Source organism: Oreochromis niloticus, linkage group LG2 (assembly GCF_001858045.2).
Source record: "Oreochromis niloticus isolate F11D_XX linkage group LG2, O_niloticus_UMD_NMBU, whole genome shotgun sequence".
Taxonomy (NCBI): Eukaryota; Metazoa; Chordata; class Actinopteri; order Cichliformes; family Cichlidae; genus Oreochromis; species Oreochromis niloticus.
In genome coordinates this window covers 2,310,167-2,316,674 of record NC_031966.2, presented here as the reverse complement: position 1 = coordinate 2,316,674, position 6,508 = coordinate 2,310,167, and the positions used below count along the sequence as shown (strand labels likewise).

At 42.5% G+C, this 6,508-nt stretch overlaps 1 long non-coding RNA gene across 1 annotated transcript; it reads right to left on the bottom strand.

Moving 5' to 3' along the window:
- Window positions 1–954: 954 nt before the first annotated feature.
- On the bottom strand, window positions 955–6,119 carry LOC109203265 (uncharacterized). The gene is made up of 2 exons (XR_002063179.2): window positions 5,841–6,119; window positions 955–5,203 (listed from the first exon to the last, which is right to left on the bottom strand). It is a non-coding gene; the product is annotated as an uncharacterized LOC109203265 (long non-coding RNA).
- Window positions 6,120–6,508: the final 389 nt, after the last annotated feature.

Below are 6,508 nucleotides of genomic sequence, written 5' to 3'. Positions count from 1 at the left end.
ATAACTGCAGGCTTACATTAATAATCCTGAACATGTTATTGCAGGTTCTCAGTAATCTGAACATCTCACTGTGTAGCTAATGTGTCGCGTCTCTAACTGGTCCGAGCTGTTCTCTTTATTAAAACAAAAAAAGAAATGTGTGCTACCACCCCCCCGGTAGCACCCCTGGACAGGAGTAATAGAATAGCCCCGTACTTCCTGTGGTGAAGAAATGTGAGTCTCCACTGTTCTGTGTACCTGCTCCACCACCAGGTGAATAATGTGTCACAGTTTGTGGGGATTTGACTGCTGCCAGATTCCCGTCTGGTTGATACCAACTCATATTCCTGGAATTTAAATAGTGCTTCCTGTTGTTGATCATTTTTAGCTTTATTACCATGTCTGTCATGTAGTCATATGTACAGTTAGTTACGTATTGAACAGGTGATGTAAGTATATATTCACTGCTACTCATATTTAGCACAGTTTTGAGGTACTGTACTTGTATTTCTTTAATTTATATTTTCTGTTATTGCTTTTTCTTCCCATTTATATGGAAATACGTTTCATTGTACTACATTTAAAAAATCTTCTAGCTGACATAATTAACATGTACACTGTAAACCTATAAAAGACGATACACTGTGCCTCCATCTCTCTGTGTGTGAATGAGTTCTTTCCTGTGGCCACTCCCACAGTCCAAACACATGTAATTTAGGTCAGTTAGGTGTTTCTAAACTGGCCGTATGTGTAACTGAGACAGTTTTTTATCTTTCTGTGTTAGCACTGCAGTAGATCAGCAGCCTGTCGGGGGTTCATCCCGTCTCTCACCTCGCAGCAGCTGGGATAGGCTACAGGATCACTGATGTCTGTGACGTGCTAGCAGCTTTACACACGAGGCATTTTTAAACTTCCTGTATTTTGTGTCCTTTAATACCTGTTTAAGGAAGTAAGAAGCACAGTAGACATCAACAGTTGGAACATAGTCATGAGGATTTTTTCTTTATTGTTTCTGAACGGACGAACAGAGGAGACGTAGTCCAAAACAGCACAGAGACAAAAATGCTTCATATTTTGGATGAATCGAAATAGGAAATCCATTTAAATAAAATGTTAAAACCAGTAATCCTTCCATCTTCACTTAACTACGTGTGATACAGTAAATATTTCTACGTCACAATAACATTACAGCTGCTCCTCACTTTGGTTTCTCTTGTGTTTAAAAAATAAATGAATTCAAAAGTCATTCAGTGCAAATAATATTATACACGTCATTTACAGTTAAAGGATAATGTACTGCACAAAGAATTGCTGATAAGCCCCACCCCCAAGAACAGTATTTCCAGGAATCCCCCTTTCTGATAGGTCAAGGGATTCCTGGGAAAACTGGACCCCAGGAGAGAGGAGAAGAGGAAGGTACAATGTGTTCTCAGCTTGTTTCCAATTTAGTTTGTCCTTGAAATGGGACAAACCAGCATTCTTATAACTGGAATAAATTCAATTTAATAGTCCAGTCACCTAAAATCCACAACCATGCCTGCAGCTGCCTCCTTTCACAAGATCCAGGATTTTTTCCTGTTCCAGCAGCAGGTCTGTGGAGACCTACTGCTGGACTACGTGTCCTGGTGGTGGATATGTTTAAATTGGTATTTGCGCCCTCCGTCCCGAGCTACAGTGCTTCATCTCAGACTACCAACTGACCAGAGATGCAGCACTGCACCATGGGCCGCAGGGATGGAAGTAAACTGGAGAAAAACAGAGGGAACCAGTTTAGATATGAATAAAAAGAGTGGACTTCAGAACACATCATAGAAAAGAAATCACACTTTCACGATGCGTGCATGTGTGTGTGTGTGTGTGTGTGTGTGTGTGTGTGTGTGTGTGTGTGTGTGACTGGCATGAAGTGCAGAGTTCAAACATTTTTGCAGGAATAAGCAAACAAGAGATGATTTGATTTCTTAGTAGACGGCACCATCCCAGTGTCCACGTGAAAGACATCTGCAACATACACAAGTAGAAACAGAAAATGCATGCGCTCTACAACGGCCGCCGTCTGCCTCAGTGAGGAGGAAATCAACTGGCTGCTCTCAAACATCGACTCTGCTGTGGCCTGGTCCATGTTTGTCTGCGACACGGGAACATGTCGTTGCTGTTTGGGCCAGTCTTAGAAAGCTGTTCATCTCTCCCACAGTTTTCAGTTTGGATGAGCGCTAAAACTCTGCCAAAGGCTCGGGACGGACCAGCACATTACTCCGGATCCATCTGAGAAAACTACTAAGCAATAATTATTCATAGAATTCCTTTTTCCAAAAACTGAAAACAGACGCTCTGTGCTCCGAGCTGTTCATCCATCAAAGGAAGGTGCAGCAGACGGAGAGACTTAAGGCAATGGGAGAAGCAGAGGCCGGGTGTTTTCCAGAAATGTTCTGACTCTGCTCAGCTGGAAACTCCCAGTCTGACCATATAAGGCCCGGGCAAGTCTCTTATTTTGAGGATCATGGAAAATGGGATCACCGCTTTGGATAAACATTCCCTCTTCCAGTCTGCGATCGCTCCCACTGATAGTATGTGACCCCCACCACCCCCACTACCCACCCCCCAACCTTCACCCGCACCTCCTCCTTCGGCAGCAACATTCCCTTTTCTAGTCACACCAGTAAAAGACTCACTTAAAAGGCAGCAAAGAGAGGAGGTCTTTATCTCACTCAGTCCTGCTCCGTCTGCGTTTGGGCTCAGCACGACCATATTAAGAAGAAAACCCAGCTGTTTGCCTTTCTGCCTTTCTCACACACAGTGTCTGGCTGTGTGTGAGAAAGGCCACAGTCCCAGAGTGGCTCATATCTGAAGATACGTTCTCCAGAAATGGATTCACATGAAAACAACGTTGCAAAGACATTTTTTCCACGCACAGTTTGTGTGCGCTCACATGATCTATGAAGTCTGCACAGCAGTTTGCCCACATGTCCTGGGGGTTTCTAATAGAAAACAAAACCTGTGCAGCTCCCATGATTCAAATATATTTTGGTGCACTTTGCATTTAAATGACAGAAAATAAAGTTTCTCCTAATAAACTAGAAATACTGAACATTTCCTCTTGTCAGGAGGAGCGATGGTTTTTGCCATTTATCAGATGCATATCTGCAGTTTGCTATTGCTAAAAAAAAGCCTAATAATATCTGAATGTAACAGCATGATGACGTTACTGTAAACAACATCTTTAAATCAGCGACCCAGTCTAAACTAATCCATGACATGTTAATAAAGCCTGTGACGGTTTAGCTGCTGCGAGTGGGAATCTGTGTGTGTGAGCGCGCATGTGTGTGTTTAGACAGAGTGTGATAACAGTCAGAGCCGTGTCTTATGCTAAGACAAACATTGCCAAATATGGTCTTCTTTCTCTTTCCCTTGGCTCCCTAAATCACACACAGGAAGCCCCTCTCTCCATCTATCACATCCTTACTCAAATACCCTCTCTCTCTCTCTCACTGACAAGTGACACCTATGTTTGTGGAATTCATCTTTTTTCAAATCAAAGCTCCAGGACAGCCTCATGTATCCAATAAAATGATAAACAAAGTCACACAGTCTGCAAAAAGCAGCAGGAGCCATAAAAGTCAACATAAAAGAACTTAAATCATCATTACTACCAAAAATGGCAATGTGCATGTGAGCACTGAGGCTCACTGGATCCTGATCAGCTGACTGCTCCAGTTAACACAGTGTGGCCTATAATTAGGGAAGAATTAGAAAGGAAAAAAGCACTGAAAGAGTCTAACAGGGAAAAGCAAACATACAAACTAATCATCTTTCTTCAGCCTTTGACCCTGAGAATGAAAACAGGCTCCAAACACTGGCACAGAACCTGAACGAGAAGAAACAACCACCAAAACCACTTTGGACAAATATCAGCTAAAAATACTGCAGGATGTTAAATACTGTGTGAATATCTACAAGTATTTTATCTAAACTGTTGTGTGGGATTTGCAGTCCGAGTTAAATGACCTCATCCGACTTTGAAATTCCTGTTTTGTGTGCAGGCAGAGATGTTACAGCAGCTGATGCAGTAAAAGTACCACAGATATCTGAGGTGTACACGCTGCGATGAGCTGAGAATGGTTTTTACAGATTAGGATCAAAAGACTTAAAGTGGTCACAACCTGCAATTAATAAAGTCAGTCTGCAGCTGTCAGTGTAAACAAGCAGATGAATGGGTTTTATTCTAGCAATAGTTCTCCTCTATTATGGCTGAGAATTTATTAAAAAGCCACAATGGAGGATTTTCCAAAAGCATCACCTTATAATGAAAGCATAAAGTAACTCTGAAGACGAATAAAGAGTGAAAAGTATCAAAAGTACAAAGTGGTGCCTCACAAACCGTCTAATAATTATGGGATGTATTGCTGCGTGGTAAACAGGTAACAAATGCAGAAAAGCATCAAAATCTGTGTGAACAGACTGTCTTCCCACTCCCACACCAGCAGCATCACCACTAACCCCCTCGTCTTCCATGTGAAAACTGTCCTGGGAATCTCTGCTCTGTGGTCCCACAGGGAACTTGTGTAAGAGTCTGAGTGTGTATAGGGGGTTATGTGAATGTCCTCCTAAAGCATTACCCTTAAGAATTTTGACTCCTTGGTAAATAAATACAGCATTTCCTCCCTCTCTCTCTCTGTGTACACTTTCTCACGTCCATCACGGACCTCAAAGGGACGGCAGCATCGTTTCTGTGCGCTGGTCTCAGCGAGCCCACGGTGCTGCTGCTGTGATTGTGCTTTACAAAGAAAACCAAACTGAATTCCAGTCAAACAAAGTTAGTCACAACCTGCAATTAATAAAGTCCATCTGCAGCGGTCAGTGTAAATAAGCAGATGAATGGGTTTTATTCTAGCAATAGTTCTCCTCTATTATGGCTGAGAATTTATTATAAAGCCACAATGGAGGATTTTCCAAAAGCATCACCTTATAATGAAAGCATAAAGTAACTCTGAGTGAAAGTAAATAGAACTTCATTAAATTTATGAATTTTTCTATAATGGATTTAATGAAACGTGCTCTCGGTGTTAGATCCTCTTTAGTCGAGGTTGTTCTCGTTTGGACTGCGTCATAAACTTCATCAACAGCTAAACTGTGACTGGGAATATATCAGGAATGCTCTTACCCAGGATGTTTCTTCCACATATTCTCCTTTTCCATCTTTTCTCACTTACCATAAAAAAGCAGCATCCTGAGGAAAAAGGCAGAGATTAAGTGCTTTGCATTCATGGGTATTTTGTTCCAGTGACCTTTTCTTTCATCAAACTGCTTTGTACAGCTACGCTTTCATGGGGATCACGAGGTGTGAGCTTGAATAAATGAATGATCAGATGCGTGTCAGAAAAAGCCACGCAAACATCGATTAAGGTTAGAGAAATGTGGCCTGGGAAAGCAAACGCTGTGCTGAGACATCAGTGCTTCTTGGTACACAGATTTCAGATGATATGACAAACGTCCTGTAAGAGGTTTCTGCTTGGTGGCCCCTAAAAATCACCTGACCTCAGCTTGTGTGGAATAACAGTGGAGGAGCATTCATTCACATCTAGAAACAGAAATGTGCAGGTACAGTTACTGTGTGTCCTCCTGTTACGATAGCAGATACAGGGCTGCTGTAACACTCCGTCTAATGTTGCTAAGTGGTAAGAATGCAACAGTGTAACAAATAACTTCCTAAAGGCTGCAAAGAAAAATGTGTTGACTTTTTAAAACAGTACGGAGTGTAACAGAAGACTTTCAGGTGCATCGCTACAAGATTACAGGCAGTTAAACATCGCTGTGACACCAACATGTCCCAGATCACAGTCCTAATTACATCGCCAACATCATACCTTACTCTCTGCGGCAGGTCGGCGAGCTGCGGCACCTCTGGACTGATGAGAGGACTCCACTGCTTTTTATCTTCACTCACCGGTTGCTTAGTGTTGCCTGGTGAAATGAATTCACTGCCCTTTACCTTGGTTGTCTCTTAGAAGACTCTTCTTTGGTAGTCTGCTGGTGATGAGATCACAAACGTATCTGGCTTCCTTTAAAATTCCCTAAAGTTACGTTTTTTTCACATTAAGTGGGAGTTCATGGCACGATTGCTCATCAGAATAGGTCGCCCTCTCCTCCCGGCGTCTCGCTCTTATGAAGCTGAGACATTCCACTGTTACCTTGTATGGTTGTAAGAGGATGGGCCACACACCAGGAAATGCCCCCTTAAGATATTACTGATTGGATAATATTAGAGGAACCAAGGATCCTCAGCTAGGACCTGAGGAGATGGAGAGACAGAAGATAGCAGAGAAGACAGTGAGAAACAAAGGAGTGGAATGGGAAGTGGGAAAAACGGTGAGAAAGGAGAAGGAAGCTGAGAAACCAATGCAACTGGAAGAGAGAAGGGGGGGTGAAGCCAAAGAGAGGAGGGAAAACTGGGAAGCGTAAAAGGAAAAGCAGGAAGAAAGAAAGTGAAGTGAGGTTAAAAGCAAGGAGTTCATCTCCTCACTGTTACAGCTGA